The following is a 20,590-nucleotide window of genomic DNA, read 5'->3' on the forward strand; positions in this document are numbered from 1 at the left end:
GTTAGTACCACATAGTAGGACAGGTCAACATTGGTCTGGGGCCTCTGGGTCCTATAACTCGGAAGCTATTGAGCAAAAAGCAATTTCCCATAGGAAATGAATGGGATTTTTAAAAAACTCAAATAAAATTGGAGGTGCAAAATATTAATTTTTAGTGAGGTGTGTGTTGTTAGTACCACATAGTAGAACAGGTCTAAATTGGTCTGGGGCCTCTGGGTCCCATAACTCGGAAGCTATTGAGCAAAAAGCAATTTCCCATAGGAAATGAATGGGATCTTAAAATATTTAAATAAAATAGGTGGTGCAAAATATTAATTTTTAGTGAGGTGTGTGTTGTTAGTACCACATAGTAGGACAGGTCAACATTGGTCTGGGGCCTCTGGGTCCTATAACTCGGAAGCTATTGAGCAAAAAGCAATTTCCCATAGGAAATGAATGGCCGAATATCTGTCGAATATCCAACTTCAAACCAACTTCACCACGGTGCTTCGCCGGGGGAGGAGCCGAGGTACTCGACACACGCCCAGATGCCTCGACGCAAACTATAACATCACTACATCGTGGTCGACGGGTGGCTCACCACTGCGGATGAGGTAAATGATATATTTTGAATAACATTTTTATGCCCTCTTTACATACCTAAAAATATATTATAGAAAAAACTCCGGGTGATGGACATGTGGTGTAGTGTAACAGGTCACTGGCATGTACTGGGTCTACGGAATACATGTAAGTAGGCCTATTCAGAATACAAAATATAGCAAACTGTATTCCGTTTCAGCTACAATTTAAATAGTTGGAATTTTTTAGAATACAGTTACATTGTTGAAATCAATGGATTACAACAATTATCGTCATGATTACAACACGACGATACCTCTGTTTCAGCAGTTTATTCGTGATTTATTCACACCAACAGCATTTAGTGCTCACCAAACTCGTTTGGTCCCTTTGGGTTCGGTACGTTTGCGTTGGTGTGACAGTAAGGGTGGATAACCATCGTCATTCCTTTCGATACAGACAGTGGGACGCCACCCCTCTCAGTCCGGAGCAGTCAGGTGGGGCGTCTCACTCAGGGCGTTCGGTTTGTCACCAAACACGTTTGGTCCCCTTGGTTCGGTACGTTTGTGTTGGTGTGAATTCATTCATTTAATTTTATCGAGTCTCCTCGGGAGTAACTCGACAGTAAGGGTGGATAACCATCGTCATTCCTTTCGATAGCTTATACAGACAGGGGACGCCACCCCTCTCTGTCCGGAGCAGTCAGGTGGGGCGTCTCACTCCAACCAACACAGTCTCACTCCGAGAACGTCAAATACCGACTGTTGGCAAAAGCACTTTAGCGTCGGTGACTGACGGGAAAGGTACCCTTTTTATTCGCTCGGTGACGGTAAAGGTACCCTTCGGCGTCTTCTGCATACGGAATGGGGGGTGCCTCACTACGTCTCTAATAGACGATGTGAGCATCTTTCCTATTGGATAGTTTTTTAGGATATTCTTCTGTGAAAATGGCGGACATACTTTTGATCCTGGGTGGAAAATATGATATTTTAGAATAGTTACACCATTAAAAGTGTTTATGTAAACATTTTTAGCGAGAAATGTGCATTTTACTTTCATAATCGTCGTTCGGCGAATGTGAAGGATGTTTGGTTTGATAGATATGACGAAGAATATTTCATCGGGCGATAATGGCCGGCGTACAGGCATCCCGGGCTCACGAAAATAGGTGACACTGTCACGTTATTTAATCTATTGAAACGTGATCAGGTACACGTATTTTCTAAATGTTCGTGTCAAAAAGCACATTTTTCAAACTCATGCATATCAATTGGAAGTATTTGTCGTGATTTGTCACTAAGCACGACTTCCATCTAAGGTTCTGTCCGGGAGCTTTCTCCCTATTGTCCCTTAAGGAGCTCCGTACAGAACATTTATTGTTAAAAATTGTCTGTGATAACTAAGAATATGACAGCTTTTCCAGTCTCACCAATATGCGCACAGATCGCACGGTTTGACACTTTCAAGATGCGTGCAGTAGCCTACATACGCCAAATGACCATTTCGTGTGCATACGATACGCAAAACCCAGCATTAACTACTGTGGAGGGCGGATACGTCCATTTCGCGTGCATATGTGCATATGATACGAAAAACCCAGCATTAACTGAATGGGAGATGCAATATTTTAGGACAGATTCACCATTTAACGTGTTTCTAATGACATTTCTAGCGAGAAATGTACTTTTCCCTTGAATAATCCTCAGTCAGTGAATGTGTATGATCTTTATTAATCTTTATTATCTGAATGGGAAATGCAGCTCACGTGTTTCCTGCTTTTGTGTTATTAAACCGTTACTTTATGTAACTTTTAATGATATCATCTTGTTAGAAACACGTACGTTTTCGTGAACACTGGATTACGTCGCATTTCAACATAAAATAGCGTGTTATACACACACACACACACACACACACACACACACACACACACACACACACACACACACACACACACACACACACACACACACACACACACACACACACACACACTGCATTTCGCTGCCAAATAAATAAATACTAAGGCAGAATAAAGAATAAATTAATTCATTATCATTCAACTTCAACATGCGTTATTACAGTATAGTGGTGGAGGGATGACGTGTGTTGGCCAACCCGGAAGTGAGCGTCGCCCTGGGTTCCCTTGACAAAAAGCCAACGGGTTTTTCCATTTGATTTTGGATTATTGCAGAAAAATTAGCATCTTTGAAGCACCTCCTCAAAAACTGAAAGTAAATAAAAATAACTGTGCTCCAAAGAAAGAAATGTAAACCAATGCATTCCGAATGGGAGTGTTTCTCCGATTTTTCCATGCTACACAGAACGAAATGTAAACCCATGCAAATAAAGACTTCATGGTCATAATCATTTAAATATCATTAATCTCCTGAGGGTGGTATTCTATTTTTTTCAACGGGGCTGAATCCAGTCACTTGACCGTCATGGTTGCTATGGTGGTTGCTATCCACCAGCCCCTCTAACGCCCCGTGCCCACTACCTCCGTCAGTTGTCCGTTGCCCATTGACTTTGAATGGGGACGGTCGCGCAATGCATTGTGGATCCGTCCGTTGACTTGGAGCGTTCGCCACCGTCAAAAAGTTGAAAAATGTTCAACTTTTTCGGCAGCGACGGTTCCGTCATCCAATCAGATCCCGTATGCAAATTTAAGCACTGTGACGCGACTCGGGCTCTGACGATACTGGAAAGCGGGAAAGCGGGTCTTCTTGCCTCGCAACAAGCAGGAAGAAGCGGGAAGAACCTGGCGAAGCGATTTGATTGGCTGACGGTTGCCTCTGCAAAGACTACTCCCCCATCCGTCAGCCACGCCTTCCCACGTCCGTTGACTGACGGTGCAGTGGGCACGAGGCGTAATCCTTACGCCTCGTGCCCACTGCACCGTCAGTCAACGGACGTCAGAAGGCGTGGCTGACGGATGGGGGAGTAGTCTTTGCAGATGCATCCGTCAGCCAATCAAATCGGTTCGCCGGGTTCTTCCCGCTGCTTCCTGCTTGTTGCGAGGCAAGATTACCCGCTTTCCCGCTTTCCAGTATCGTCAGAGCCCGAGTCGCGTCACAGTGCTTAAATTTGCATACGCGATCTGATTGGATGACGGATCCGTCGCTGCCGAAAAAGTTGAACATTTTTCAACTTTTTGACGGTGGCGAACGCTCCAAGTCAACTGACGGATCCACAATGCATTGCGCGACCGTCCCCATTCAAAGTCAATGGGCAACGGACAACTGACGGAGGTAGTGGGCACGGGGCGTAACATGGCTCTAAAAACCACGCGGCAAATGAGCTGCCGTAATTTGTGTTGTTTTTGTCGTAAACTAGTGTCCGATGGTTAAAAAATAGACGGATATTCCAAGGTATCCTTAAAAGGCAGCTTGGATGTTTTTATTTTCTGCAGTTTAGACTTCTTCTATAACCTATTTTTGAAAGCAAAACACCAAGCTCATTGATTTAACGAGGCAGGGTTATTTGAAACAATTTATTAAATAAATATTTATGAGAGGTCATTCCTTCTCCTGAGTTTTCTTCCTATTTATGTCTAGTGTACAACCCTACTGTCCACAAGCATCAACCCCCCCCTCCCCATATGGATTTGGAGAATTGTTGCCACGTCCCAGTGGTGGAGGTATCATATATATGAAAGAGGGCATTCAATTATACTACAATGATCAATTAGGAGGCCGAAGCCCTAAAGGAAGTGATGCAATAGGTGACTGGGTCGACGACATTTAAGTAAGCTTTACTTTGAGGTCTCTTATATATCAAAGGGGGTCTCAAAGGACGCATACGCTTCAACCTGTGGCTCCGGTCCTACAGGAAATGACTCAGCAAGTGCTCCATCTCGTTGCACCTGCACCCAGCGGCTCGCTTGCAAGATTTTGGCCTGAAGTTATTCCCAGACCTACACCGTAGCCATCCAACCTGCATATCTGAGAATCAGGCCTCTCTTTAATAATGACAAAATGTATGAGAGAAATACACATTAACTTTTGACTCATAAGCGGCGTGGTGCTGGCTCCTTTTGACCTTTTGACCCCAGACTTCTGGGGGAATAGCTGAATCAATTCATTAGTCAATCAAAAGCATGTAAAGAGGGAGAACAAGGTGTCCTTCAACATCTACGCTTCCAGGCGATTGCAACGGTGCCACACATGAGCATATTCGAACATGTTTAATGGTAGTAATTAGCTGTCGAAATTGGAGGCCTTAATCAATAATGAGCAGCTATTGATTTGCTTCCCGATAGAAATTTGTGACAAATGACATGTTATTTAGCCTCTACACGTTGAGTTGAGTCCAATGACACCAAGCATGACACTCTAGAAAATGGTGACATGTATTTTACATGGTACACCTAGGTCTAGGACATGATCTCGGTGTAGCAAGAGGGCGAGCTTGATCTCATTGGACTCAGCTTAACGTGTAGATGCTAAATAACATGTAATTTGTCAAAAATCTCCATCGGGAAGCAAATCTATAGCTGGTCATTATTGATAAAGGCCTCCAAAATCGACAGCTAATTACTACCCCGAAACATATTCAAATATGATCATGTGTGGCACTGTTGCAATCGCCTCGAAACGTAGATGTCAAAGGACACCTTGTTTGCCCCGTTACGTAACCGGGAAGATATTTTCATACTTCTAATGAATTGATTCATATTTTAAGGTTCTCGGAGTGAGACTTTAAGCGGCTGCAGCAGAAGTGTTGAGACGAAAGATGATATCAAGACATTTATAGAATATTCACATTCACATTATGATTCTTCGTCATAACATCCGACCAAACATCCTTTACAGTCACCAAGCGAGGATTATGAAAGTCCAGGCCCCCCCTTCCGGCACTCAAGGTCCGACTGGGCCAAGTTTAGGGCAGGAAGGGCCCCCCATTCCGGCCCTCGGGGTCCGACCGGGCCAAGTTTCGGTGCGGGGATCCCAGTTAGGCCTTAGAATAAGGTATTCAAATTTCAGGGCGGTAGGACCTTCCTATCTCAAAAACTGTTTTTCCACCACATTCTGAACCATTAGGTCTTGCAGGTAACACATCTGAGGGGCTTTGTCCTTTAGGCCGAAGCCCTAAAGGAAGTGATGCAATAGGTGACTGGGTCGACAACATTTAAGTATGCTTTACTTTGAGGTCTCTTATATATATCAAAGGGGGTCTCAAAGGACGCATACGCTTCAACCTGTGGCTCCAGCCCTACAGGAAATGACTCAGCAAGTGCTCCATCTCGTTGCACCTGCACCCAGCGGCTCGCTTGCAAGATTTTGGCCTGAAGTTCTTCCCAGACCTACACCCTAGCCATCCAACACGCATATCTTAGAATCAGGCTTCTCTTTAATAATGACAAAAAGCTATTAGAGAAATACACATTCACTTTTTGTTATCTCATAAGCGGCGTGGTGCCGGCTCCTTTTGACCTTTTGACCCCAGACTTCAAAAACGTGGCCACAGGCCAGCTGTGACTACACACCTTAAGCCACAAATGTACACCTCCATCCCACAAAAAATGGGGACTAGAAACTAACCTCTGTCTTATGTACATTTACCGTACTGTGGGAGGTCACGCCCCTTTTCCGGCCTTTTCGAGATAGCTAGGGATGCTAAAATGTTTACACACATTTCCCGGGGCCCCGAGAACGACATATCCGAGATTTGGGGTTCTAGCCCTTAGAGAAAAAAAGTTTTCCCAAATGGACTGTCATTTGGACAAAGCCCCTCAGATGTGTTACCTGCAAGACCTAATGGTTCAGAATGTGGTGGAAAAACAGTTTTTGAGATAGGAAGGTCCTACCGCCCTGAAATTTGAATACCTTATTCTAAGGCCTAACTGGGATCCCCGCACCGAAACTTTGCCCGGTCGGACCCCGAGGGCCGGAATGGGGGGCCCTTCCTGCCCTAAACTTGGCCCAGTCGGACCTTGAGTGCCGGAAGGGGGGGCCTGGACTTTCATAATCCTCGCTTGGTGACTGTAAAGGATGTTTGGTTGGATGTTATGACGAAGAATCATAATGTGAATGTGAATATTCTATAAATGTCTTGATATCATCTTTCGTCTCAACACTTCTGCTGCAGCCGCTTAAAGTCTCACTCCGAGAACCTTAAAATATGAATCAATTCATTAGAAGTATGAAAATATCTTCCCGGTTACGTAACGGGGCAAACAAGGTGTCCTTTGACATCTACGTTTCGAGGCGATTGCAACAGTGCCACACATGATCATATTTGAATATGTTTCGGGGTAGTAATTAGCTGTCGATTTTGGAGGCCTTTATCAATAATGACCAGCTATAGATTTGCTTCCCGATGGAGATTTTTGACAAATTACATGTTAATTAGCATCTACACGTTAAGCTGAGTCCAATGAGATCAAGCTCGCCCTCTTGCTACACCGAGATCATGTCCTAGACCTAGGTGTACCATGTAAAATACATGTTACCATTTTCTAGAGTGTCATGCTTGGTGTCATTGGACTCAACTCAACGTGTAGAGGCTAAATAACATGTCATTTGTCACAAATTTCTATCGGGAAGCAAATCAATAGCTGCTCATTATTGATTAAGGCCTCCAATTTCGACAGCTAATTACTACCATTAAACATGTTCGAATATGCTCATGTGTGGCACCGTTGCAATCGCCTGGAAGCGTAGATGTTGAAGGACACCTTGTTCTCTCTCTTTACATGCTTTTGATTGACTAATGAATTGATTCAGCTATTCCCCCAGAAGTCTGGGGTCAAAAGGTCAAAAGGAGCCGGCACCACGCCGCTTATGAGTCAAAAGTTAATGTGTATTTCTCTCATACATTTTGTCATTATTAAAGAGAGGCCTGATTCTCAGATATGCAGGTTGGATGGCTACGGTGTATGTCTGGGAATAACTTCAGGCCAAAATCTTGCAAGCGAGCCGCTGGGTGCAGGTGCAACGAGATGGAGCACTTGCTGAGTCATTTCCTGTAGGACCGGAGTCACAGGTTGAAGCGTATGCGTCCTTTGAGACCCCCTTTGATATATAAGAGACCTCAAAGTAAAGCTTACTTAAATGTCGTCGACCCAGTCACCTATTGCATCACTTCCTTTAGGGCTTCGGCCTCCTAATTGATCATTGTAGTATAATTGAATGCCCTCTTTCATATATATGATACCTCCACCACTGGGACGTGGCAACAATTCTCCAAATCCATATGGGGAGGGGGGGGGGTGATGCTTGTGGACAGTAGGGTTGTACACTAGACATAAATAGGAAGAAAACTCAGGAGAAGGATTGACCTCTCATAAATATTTATTGAATAAATTGTTTCAAATATCCCTGCCTCGTTAAATCAATGAGCTTGGTGTTTTGCTTTCAAAAATAGGTTATAGAAGAAGTCTAAACTGCAGAAAATAAAAACATCCAAGCTGCCTTTTAAGGATACCTTGGAATATCCGTCTATTTTTTAACCATCAGACACTAGTTTACGACAAAAACAACACAAATTACGGCAGCTCATTTGCCGCGTGGTTTTTAGAGCCATGTAAGGATTAGAGGGGCTGGTGGATAGCAACCACCATAGCAACCATGACGGTCAAGTGACTGGATTCAGCCCCGTTGAAAAAAATAGAATACCACCCTCAGGAGATTAATGATATTTAAATGATTATGACCATGAAGTCTTTATTTGCATGGGTTTACATTTCGTTCTGTGTAGCATGGAAAAATCGGAGAAACACTCCCATTCGGAATGCATTGGTTTACATTTCTTTCTTTGGAGCACAGTTATTTTTATTTATTTTCAGTTTTTGAGGAGGTGCTTCAAAGATGCTAATTTTTCTGCAATAATCCAAAATCAAATGGAAAAACCCGTTGGCTTTTTGTCAAGGGAACCCAGGGCGACGCTCACTTCCGGGTTGGCCAACACACGTCATCCCTCCACCACTATACTGTAATAACGCATGTTGAAGTTGAATGATAATGAATTAATTTATTCTTTATTCTGCCTTAGTATTTATTTATTTGGCAGCGAAATGCAGTGTGTGTGTGTGTGTGTGTGTGTGTGTGTGTGTGTGTGTGTGTGTGTGTGTGTGTGTGTGTGTGTGTGTGTGTGTGTGTGTGTGTGTGTGTGTGTGTGTGTGTGTGTGTGTGTGTGTGTGTATAACACGCTATTTTATGTTGAAATGCGACGTAATCCAGTGTTCACGAAAACGTACGTGTTTCTAACAAGATGATATCATTAAAAGTTACATAAAGTAACGGTTTAATAACACAAAAGCAGGAAACACGTGAGCTGCATTTCCCATTCAGATAATAAAGATTAATAAAGATCATACACATTCACTGACTGAGGATTATTCAAGGGAAAAGTACATTTCTCGCTAGAAATGTCATTAGAAACACGTTAAATGGTGAATCTGTCCTAAAATATTGCATCTCCCATTCAGTTAATGCTGGGTTTTTCGTATCATATGCACATATGCACGCGAAATGGACGTATCCGCCCTCCACAGTAGTTAATGCTGGGTTTTGCGTATCGTATGCACACGAAATGGTCATTTGGCGTATGTAGGCTACTGCACGCATCTTGAAAGTGTCAAACCGTGCGATCTGTGCGCACATTGGTGAGACTGGAAAAGCTGTCATATTCTTAGTTATCACAGACAATTTTTAACAATAAATGTTCTGTACGGAGCTCCTTAAGGGACAATAGGGAGAAAGCTCCCGGACAGAACCTTAGATGGAAGTCGTGCTTAGTGACAAATCACGACAAATACTTCCAATTGATATGCATGAGTTTGAAAAATGTGCTTTTTGACACGAACATTTAGAAAATACGTGTACCTGATCACGTTTCAATAGATTAAATAACGTGACAGTGTCACCTATTTTCGTGAGCCCGGGATGCCTGTACGCCGGCCATTATCGCCCGATGAAATATTCTTCGTCATATCTATCAAACCAAACATCCTTCACATTCGCCGAACGACGATTATGAAAGTAAAATGCACATTTCTCGCTAAAAATGTTTACATAAACACTTTTAATGGTGTAACTATTCTAAAATATCATATTTTCCACCCAGGATAAAAAGTATGTCCGCCATTTTCACAGAAGAATATCCTAAAAAACTATCCAATAGGAAAGATGCTCACATCGTCTATTAGAGACGTAGTGAGGCACCCCCCATTCCGTATGCAGAAGACGCCGAAGGGTACCTTTACCGTCACCGAGCGAATAAAAAGGGTACCTTTCCCGTCAGTCACCGACGCTAAAGGGCCTTTGCCAACAGTCGGTATTTGACGTTCTCGGAGTGAGACTGTGTTGCTCACTCAGGGCGTTTGTCACCAAACACGTTTGGTCCCCTTGGTTCGGTACGTTTGTGTTGGTGTGAATTCATTCATTCATTTAATTGTATCGAGTCTCCTCGGGAGTAACTCGACAGTAAGGGTGGATAACCATCGTCATTCCTTTCGATAGCTTATACAGACAGGGGACGCCACGCACACCTCTCTGTCCGGAGCAGTCAGGGTGGGGCGTCTCACTCAGGGACGCCTCGACACTACCTCCTGAGCTACTGCCGCCCCCTGGTGTGAATGCATCCACCTCCCAAATCAGCCGACCGAGACCGCCCTGAACAGCTGGTCTCGGTTCGCTTCCAAACGAACCCTGCTACGGTTCGCTTGAGATGTGAAAACGAACGCACCTCGGTCCGATCCAGTTCTACAAAGCATTCATCTTTGGACGTAACAGGCACCCGCTCAGCCGCGCGCATTATGGGAATTATTGTTTGATTAGCGGTAACTCCAAGACTAGCAGCAAATTGTCGGACCGTCGGGGAATTTGGACAGACACCCACATAAAATGTATGCTGGAAAACACACATAAAAATGCCGATGCATTTAACACATTCAGCACCAGGATGAGGGAGAAGGAGTTCGACCGGTCCACTAGCGCCCCATTCCTTTTTGTCCAATGATTGAACGATATTTTTTTTCTCTCTCTCTCTCTCTCTCTCTCTCTCTCTCTCTCTCTCTCTCTCTCTCTCTCTCTCTCTCTCTCTCTCTCTCTCTCTCTCTCTCTCTCTCTCTCTCTCTCTCTCTCTCTCTCTCTCTCTCTCTCTCTCTCTCTCTCTCTCTCTCTCTCTCTCTCTCTCTCTCTCTCTCTCTCGGCGATTTTAGCACTTAGCTCACTGAAAAAAAGGTTAGACGTAATAGCAAATATCTTTCCCATGAACATATATAGTCTTTGTTCCACTACAGCAAATTATCTAAAATAGTGCACTTCAGGGAGACTTGGGCCTAACACATTCAACCAGTTTGAACAGAAGAACACGCCAGAATAGCCCTGTTTAGTAAGCAGGATTTGATGCCGCATTCCTCCACTTAAAAAATGCAATTCAATGTTGAAGTAATCCAAGTATTCAGAATACAATACTCAGATTGAGCGATGAAACGGAATATGTTACATTTTTGGGCATTTATTCTGTAACTGGACACAATTTAAAAGTGTCCTTCCCAACACTGCTGGCATGTCATATTTAGGCCCTGCTCTATATTATGACGCCCTAGGCGAGATTTCCGAGGTGTGTGTGTGTGTGTGTGTGTGTGTGTGTGTGTGTGTGTGTGTGTGTGTGTGTGTGTGTGTGTGTGTGTGTGTGTGTGTGTGTGTGTGTGTGTGTGTGTGTGTGTGCGCGCGCGTTTGTGTGTGTGCGCGTTTGTGTGAAAGAGAACGTTGAAAATGTGCATACCTCTTATCAAACCCAAAAAAGGGTACCAACTCACACACACACATTCTCTTCTTTAGAGCGAGTTGTAGTCGCCGCCATTGCGCTTAACATGACGTGAACAGCTTTGAAGCAATAGCAGCTTCGCGTGCTCTCTCACACGAGCTCCGTATGTTTGTCAGGTCAACGCGCATGCGTAATACTACCTTTGTGGCTCAGCTCATGAATATTTATGAGATTTTCGTAAACCTGTTTGGGAATTTTTTTTACGCAGCCCCTTCTGCCAGCTTTTCAAGTTCGCCCTGCAGAAGGGTCTGGAGAAGAGCAATGCATTTCTTTCTGGTTCCGATACAGTTTTGCGGGAGCCAATCACCATGCTGGCTTTTCCCCCTGGCGCGCTATTGGCTGGTTTAAAACAATGGCGACGGCCAGCAACCAATTGCGCACAGAGTCGTTTGAACTAGGCCCGTTGATCACGCTTGTGATCACGCTCTTGTGCTGAAGATAATGACACCAGCAATCTACGATTGAGCTTGGCAGGTGGAACAGAAAATAAATAAAATATAAAAGATTGCTAATTAACATTTCTTTTTCACTCTGAGCAAGTTTCAGTCCTGAAAGGTTCTATTTTGGGTCACCCGGCTGAAAAAAAATCGTTGTCTTTATCCATCTGTGCCCCGTCCCGGGCTCTACTCCTTGTCATTGATTTACAGTTATGATTGATTGATTAATGATTTACTTTGACATCTCAACTTTCTCCGGTTACTGAACGACATGATGTTACAAAATACTGCATTTAATAACTGGTGTTTTGTTATCTCATCAGGTATTTCCTACTCCCCACCAGCAGACTTTGCTGACGTCCTCTGAGGCGTATGGAATACAAACGGAAGATATGTTTGTTATTCTTTGTCAGTTTCATTGGCCAATACGAAGTCGGAGACAGATGCTGCTATGCATCCGATCCGGGTAAAAATACATATCTGTTGTCAAATCTTTAATAAATATATCCCAATGAAGAAATCAAAATATTGACCAAATGAATTGAATACATTTGAATTTGTAATATGTATTCACCCTTATGATCCTAACAGGAAGCCGGGTTTATAAGGACTGTCAGGCGAGTCCTTATAAACAGACGAGATGCCAACCTTGTGCCGACACTGCTTTCCATAGAGGCCTCAATGGGCATAAACACTGCACTCCCTGTACCAGATGTGATGCAGGTATATGCATGCTAGACTAATAGGGGTGGGAAAAATAAGCGATTCTTCAATGCATCGCGATTCTCGCTAGAACGATTCTGTCTCTATGCAGATAAATTAATAATCTGAATTAAAAAAATATTATTTTTTTATTTTTTTTGCCTGCTGCAACATTCTGTTCGCCAGAGAGGGATAATTTTTGTAATTTTAAAATTATTGAATTTATCTTCAGTGTGTATTGGCCAATCTGATATGTCTTGACACGATTGCGATTCAGCCTACGCATAGCCTGCGCGCAAACTCACAGCCAGACACAAGAACTCCTTCTAATACAAGAGCAGCTTTTCCTTTAATGACATAGAAAAGAAAAATTAGAAAGAAAATAAAACTGAAACCTATTTTTTGCATGCTTCCATATTGTGTTATAATGTAAGCTGCATTGATTATTTCATTGTTCATAGAAAGTCATATTTGTGGCAAAAGCTTTCTCGCTTATGAAATATTAGATAAATTAATTCATCTGTTGATGTCTTTAATGATCAACGCAAAAGTAGGAAGTGATTAGCAAACTCTGAGTAGCAAACCCAGATGTATATATATATTTTTGAAAATCACGCATGGAAATGTACATTGAAAAAATGGTTGCATCAAGATGCATTGATAATCGCTTCAGAATCGAATCGTTGACCTCATAAATGGAATGGAATCGTGAGGTGCCAAGAGATTCCCACCCCTATAGACTAATACGGCAACCCCCTAATCCTTCTTTCATTATGTAAACATAGTGGTCATTTTGAATGGACTTCCCAGGTCAAAATACTGGTGACATCACAAATGGTGTTCATAAATCCATCTCAACTACCTGCCCTCCCTCTTCAGTGAAAGACAGTAAAATATGCACCATATTTCTGGTTGGTCTTAATCAGGCTATAATGGTAATCTGGCCTTAATATACAAGCACCACTGTAGGAACTGATCATAGACTTTATGCAACACAATTGTAACCAGGCTGAGATCTGATGACTTTATTGTTAAAATGTTGTGTTCATGTTTATTCATTCAGACAGGGGTCTGCGTTTAAGGAAGTCGTGTACAGAGACATCAGACGCCTTGTGTGAAACCCTGGATGGATACTTCTGTAGTGACCCCCTTGAAGGAGGATGTAGGGCGGCTCAGAGACACAGTGTGAGCTGCAGTCCTGGTCACCACATCGGTCAAAAGGGTTGGTGTCTTCTTTTATACAAACCGTAACGTACACATGATGCACTAATCTGTACGGCTCAATTTAAAGTTTAAGTTACGTTGGACGTGTTTCAATCCATTTTCTTTTCAAAGCAACTTTCTGGTTGCATTAGCTTAATAGGGTAATATACTCCAGTTATTCCGACACAACATGTGATTGATGATGATTGATTTCTGAACCTAAATTGGTTTCCATTCCAACATTATTAAAAAGGATTACATTAGAAGAATGTATAATAAAATATATATTCAAATACATTTAATATCATTTATGAGACGGGTCAGCTTTCCATAACAACATGTATATTTATACAGGAACCGCAGATAAAGACACAGAATGCATTAAATGTATCCATGGAACGTTCTCAAATGGACTGTCTTGCAAGCCCCACACAAAGTAAGTGGATATTGCCGTTTTAACGCAGAAGATTAATGTTCCTTTGTCATTACGGTTCATATCAGTACAGGCCAAGGAAATGCATTGTTTGTCTATTTGAATGGGTTTTGTTGGCCTGTACTTACTTACAATAGATGCTAATATAGTTTACTATTATATGTATTCATAAGAGAAATTGTGGTCTTGTTCTTCTTTATCCAGGTGTGAATCCCTGGGCCTGTATCAGATCCAACCAGGGACCGATTCAACTGATTCTGTGTGTGGACATCTGTCCAACGTAACACCAGCAATGAAAGGATCAATACCAATCATAGTGCTGGCATCAGTCAGCATTATGTTCTTTCTATGAATGAGGTAAGCCTAACCTTTATATTTACAATTCTGTGTTTGTGCTGACGCTTTCATCCAAAGCGACTCACAACCATTCATTCACACACTGAGGGTGGAGTCAACCACGCAGGGTGACCGACAGCTCATCAGGAGCAGTCAGGGTGAGCTGTCTTGTCTCAGGGACACCTCGACACTCTGCTAGGAGGAGCTTGGGATGGAGGGGATAGCCACCCCCAACCATAAACTCTTAACAGGTTCATAGTTAGGCTGAAAGTTTGGGCTGTTGCTGATATTGCTGACCTGATTTATTGATGTTCATCTTTTATTCAGAAACAAGCTAGGAAGGCGCTTTTCTAATCCACATTCAGCTGGTAAGCTCCCATTCCCCCTATCTTCACGTATGAGTGACCACCATTTCATGATGCCTTAGAGTTCTTCATCACACCAGCAAGTTGAGGCTGGCTGCATGTCCTAACAGGTTTGCCTTCTCTTAACAGTCCAAACCCAGGAAGTGGCTCCAGGAGAACCTAATGAGGAAAAAAACACGATGCTGCAAAACCTATGCTGTGGGATCATGTTCTGGGTTAGGAAATCATAGCAATATCAATACACACAGTATATCTAAAGAAGTGTATGCATATTCTCAGGTCAAGCATATTGTATTTGTTGACAGCAACTGTGATCCCCTTGATCACAGTTGCAGTCTTAAAGGTCTTTACTGCCCACACAGTGAACCACCGATCATGTTCAGGTCATGTTGATCAGTTTATGATCAGACTACCAAAGCGGTCGTAGACAGCCCCCGCTAGTCATAGAACAAAACTTCAAACTTAGCGACCTTTTGAAACTATGTGGTGAGATGTGTGAGATGCATGTGATAAGATTGAGAACTCGCCAACACTAAAGGAAACACAAGCTCACATGCTGCTGAACTCGATTGTCCCCCTGGATTTACAGCTGGCAGCAAAGATCTTTAAGCACTTACTGTACGTTCACACCAAAAGCTGTAGACTATGCAAAATCGCTGAATAGCTCAATACGCAATGTTGTCAAAAATATTTAAAGGTCATATCGCTCTTGTGCATATGTTTACTGGGACCCACGCCGCAAGAGATATCTACATTCCGATTGGCTGGCGGTCGTTCGCAGCCGAAACGCTACTAGCTCATTTACATAGAGTTGAGCTGTTTCAAACTCTAATTTACAGCTTTAAAGCTATCGCTCAAGCGTTTTATCGCTCCTATTGCTTTATGTCATGTCTATGCATTTTTCTGATTGTACTTTAGACACTTTAGACAACTTTTTTGTTTTTCCCAAATGTGGCCTTTTTACGTGGTGGTTTTCCGTACCATTCGTAGTACCATACAACCTCAGGTATGAAATACAATATTGTCCTTCTTTAACCTTCTGTCTTGAAAGGCAGAGCCTTATATTCCTTTAAATATGACAAGCCTTATGTGCTCAGTGACCTTAATGCCACCATGTCCCATTAGCCTTGATGCCACCACAGCTTTATGGCGATTTTAAATTTTTATTGACCAACAATGAAGCTCAGTGGACATACGTTGGATTTCCGTACATGGATGAAGTCTTTGTCTTGAATAATGCAGTCGCTGCCCATCAGTTCTGAGAACGTAACTCCCTACAGGGGCCCTACGTTAACCCCCCCATAACTCATGTTTTACTTATGGTACTGAAGGATATATATGGTGAACTCTGCAATAAACGACACAGAAAAGGACCACGTAAGCACATGTGTATAACAAACAAAGTTGTATCAATTTAATCAGTCCCTTCCCTGAAGCAAACCAAGGGTTAGGAAATCATAGCAATATCAATACACACAGTATATCTAAAGAAGTGTATGCCTATTCTCGGGTCAAGCATTTTGTATTTGTTGACAGCAACTGTGATCCCCTTGATCACAGTTGCAGTCTTAAAGGTCTTTACTGCCCACACAGTGAACCACCGATCATGTTCAGGTCATGTTGATCAGTTTATGATCAGACTACCAAAGCGTTTGTAGACAACCCCCGCGAGTCATAGAACAAAACTTCAAACTTAGCCACCTTTTGAAACTAGCGTGTGGTGAGAACTCGCCAACACTAAAGGAAACACAAGCTCACATGCTGCTGAACTCGATTGTCCCCCTGGATCTACAGCAAAGATCTTTAAGCACTTACTGTACGTTCACACCAAAAGCTGTAAAAGATGCAATAGCGCTGAATAGCTCAATGCGCAATGTTGTCAAAAATATTTGGACAACGTTACGATTGGCTGGCGGTCATTCACAGCCGAAACGCTACTAGCTAATTTGCATAGAGTTGAGCTGTTTCAAACTCATTTACAGCTTTAAAGCTATCGCTCAAGCGTTTTATCGCTCCTATCGCTTTATGTCATGTCTATGCATTTTTCTGATTGTACTTTAGACACTTTAGACAACTTTTTTGTTTTTCCCAAATGTGGCCTTTTTACGTGGTGGTTTTCCGTACCATTTGTAGTACCATACAACCTCAGGTATGAAATCCAATATTGTCCTTCTTTAACCTTCTCTCTTGATAGGCAGAGCCTTATATTTCTTTAAATATGACAAGCCTTATGTGCTCAATGACCTTAATGCCACCATGTCCCATTAGCCTTGATGCCACCACAGCTTTATGGCGATTTTAAATTTTTATTGACCAACAATGAAGCTCAGTGGACATACGTTGGATTTCTGTACATGGATGAAGTCTTTGTCAGGAATAATGCAGTCGCTGCCCATCAGTTCTGAGAACCTAACTCCCTACAGGGGCCCTACGTTAACCCCCCCATAACTCATGTTTTACTTATGGTACTGAAGGATATATATGGTGAACTCTGCAATAAACGACACAGAAATGGACCACGTAAGCACATGTGTATAACAAACAAAGTTGTATCAATTTAATCAGTCCCATCCCTGAAGCAAACCAAATATGTTTATCAAACTTTGTTGTTTGTTGTTTTGTCTGTATGTGAATGTATTTAATGTGTAGGCTGCTGCTAAAAGATAATACTTTATTAATTATTTATCGATTGTGTTTTTTATGTCAACACCTGATGTTTGTTTTCTTGCCATGTTTTTACTGCCTATTCCAAGACTGCCTAATCTATGTGATGTCTCATAACTACTTTTCATTGATTAATACTCTTCGACATAAAGCATTACAATACCTGTTTACTGAATAAAAGGTTTGGCATTACTTTAATGTCCCGTTCCTGGTGTGGTTGAAAACCTTACACGTCATCACTGTTCTATTACCGTATTTTAATTTTCTCAATCGTATAAAAGTAAAACAGCATCTAAGTAATAATGAGCTCCGTTCTAATGCTTCAGTTGAATTACAAATAGCTTTTTTTTTGGGAAGTAGACATTAACTTGCAAAAATCTTAAATTAGAAAAAGGGAAAGGCTTATATAAACGTGTGTTTATATGATAATTAACTATATCCCAACGCCCTCTTTCTATTTTAACACAGATTAGAGTTGTGCAACTAGTGCTGACCCCGCCAAAGCAGCTAGAACATCAATGAGCATATCTCTGCTTCTCAAATGAAAGCTGGTTCACTCGAGAGTGATTTTTCCGGTCTACGACGATTCGGCCAACAGGTGGGGGTATAGCTCAGTGGTAGAGCATTTGACTGCAGATCAAGAGGTACCCGGTTCAAATCCGGTAGCAGCCACGTGAGAGCGGCTGAAACCTATTCTGCTCTCTTCCTCCCGTCGGCGGCTCCTTGTCGTTCTGAATTTGTTCATAACATCATAATGTAAGCGATGGTGGTATAGTGGTGAGCATAGCCACCTTCCAACAAATTGACTCGGGTTATATTCCCGGTATTCGTAGAATACCGTGTTATTTTATAGTTGCTACACTTTATAGCGGTTAGACGATGAGGCGTCCCGTCCATCATGTATCTGGTAAATATGTGTTTTATTAACACATAGGCCCTACTACAAATTCTTAGGCTAAACCCAGTCCTAAATGTAATTAATAAAGCCAATTGCTAAAATGTCAAGGACACTCAAGAAAAATCGCCTGGAAACAAATATAGTCTCAAATGGCCTCATACATCTCATCTTTGTTCTGAGATTAATACAAGTATTCGCCTGATTTATCTGCCTGCATCCTCCTGCAGTAAAGTAAGCGTCCACTGAGGGGCGATAGAGAGGCCAATCAGCCGAGGAATTATCCTAACGCAGAGGCTGTATGAGCTTTGTTAATTACCTGTGTGTTTTCCCTTCGCCATGGCCCGTATTCATCAACCTAGCAGTACATTAAAACGTTTTCATCTGCTTTAACGACGAGTGATTTGAAGGTAAGAACAAAAGTTTTATTTTGGTTGGGTCTATGTTTATGCTGTTTCCATTATTGGTGCGGCTGTGCTTGTTGAGCTGTAGACTAATTTGCTACCGCCAGATTCTATATTTATAATGAACATGTTTCGAGACATTACTCGGTGTGCGGGTTCTGGAAGTATTGGGGGTGGCCAAGGAATATTTGTGTCGCTATTTGATGTTCTTATCTCTAGAGCTACGTCGACAGTAATGGGAATGAGTTTAGAAGAGGATTTACTTTGTTTAGTCAAATTAACTTTTTTTGTCTAAATGAGGGGGCACCCGGATTTGAACCAGGGACCTCTTGATCTGCAGTCAAATGCTCTACCACTGAGCTATACCCCCATACGTTCTCCTATATTGAGTTTATATAATAATTAAGATAAATTGATTGTCTAATTTTACATAAATATCTATTACAATAAGCGTTCGTTATGTGGACACATGCAACGTGAGTGTCGGTAGACCGTCCGTCTCTTTCTGTTTTCTGCGCTCTGTTCTGTCCCGACCACTGGAATGCGGCACAATGGCAGCTAACGACCACAGGGGGGCGCTGTATCACAACGGTGATTTCCTTCTCATCAGCTCAGCGCTGAACACAACGCAACCAACCGTAAGGTTCCCTTTGTGTGGATCATGACTTGATGGAATGAAACCAACCTGTGGATCTTCTCTCAAGCTTCTATAACGTTAGAGGACCCCATTTGAAGACCTTTGAAGAGTTGTGTAGCTCTACGTAGCCTACGTATTGTATAATAATCACGCTCGTTAGGCCATTAGACTATTTTATAATAGTTTCATGATATCAACACAATTTTATAACATCAATTCCACAAAATGTATAGGCCTATACACAAAATGTATAGGCCTAAATAAATATTCTTAAATGTAGATATTCTGAGAGAGAGAGGGAGAGAGAGAGAGAGGGAGAGGGAGAGGGAGAGGGAGAGAGAGAGAGAGAGGGAGAGAGAGGGAGAGGGAGAGGGAGAGAGAGAGAGAGAGAGAGAGAGAGAGAGAGACTCACTCATCCCGAGGGGAGGGGGAAATATAATGCATTAAAATAAAATATATGTTTAAATACATGTTAGCTAACGAATGAAATTTCATCACATGACCATTTGATCATGTCACCTGTGAATCCTGCGGGACTGCAACCTTAGGATTCAAGGAGGGGGGGGGGGGGGGGGGGGGGGGGGGGGGGGGGCCCTGGTGTAGTCGTCCCCCCCCCCCGCCCCCCCCCCCCCCCCCCCCGCTGTGAGGGCCCTGACAGATGGGCTAGCCAACCGCTGCCAACCGCTAACTCATGCAGAATTTAAGCTAAACGCACAAACGCACGCGCATACACACACACATGCATGCAAGGATGCACGCATGCACATACACACACACACACACACACACGCATGGAAGCACGCACACACATAAACGCACACACATACACACATGCACACACACACATGCATGCATACATGCACACAGACACACACATGCACGTAAGCAAGCACACACACACATACACATAAACACACCAACGTACACGCACGCACGCACACACACAGAACATATGCATTCATACATAAGCTACATGACACACCATATTGGATGCACACGGACACCATTGTCCACAGAGACACACACACACACACACACACACACACACACACACACACACATAAACACACACACACACACGCACTGGGTGTAATTGAAGTTGACATTTACCTCCACACCGGACATCTTGCGCAAGTCACCCATGAAATATTAACCGAGACCAGGGCAGGTCTTCATG

At 42.7% G+C, this 20,590-nt stretch overlaps 1 long non-coding RNA gene and 1 other non-coding gene across 2 annotated transcripts; one reads left to right on the forward strand and one right to left on the reverse strand.

Moving 5' to 3' along the window:
* The first annotated feature begins 522 nt into the window (after positions 1-522).
* Positions 523-17,796, forward strand: LOC130382963 (uncharacterized). The gene is made up of 8 exons (XR_008895660.1): positions 523-593; positions 12,098-12,240; positions 12,366-12,497; positions 13,540-13,698; positions 14,034-14,115; positions 14,317-14,469; positions 14,776-14,816; positions 14,943-17,796. It is a non-coding gene; the product is annotated as an uncharacterized LOC130382963 (long non-coding RNA).
* A 1,278-nt stretch (positions 17,797-19,074) lies between these two features.
* Positions 19,075-19,146, reverse strand: trnac-gca (transfer RNA cysteine (anticodon GCA)). The gene has a single exon. It is a non-coding gene; the product is annotated as a tRNA-Cys (tRNA).
* Positions 19,147-20,590: the final 1,444 nt, after the last annotated feature.

The sequence above is a fragment of the Gadus chalcogrammus genome, chromosome 5, assembly GCF_026213295.1.
Source record: "Gadus chalcogrammus isolate NIFS_2021 chromosome 5, NIFS_Gcha_1.0, whole genome shotgun sequence".
Classification (NCBI taxonomy): Eukaryota; Metazoa; Chordata; class Actinopteri; order Gadiformes; family Gadidae; genus Gadus; species Gadus chalcogrammus.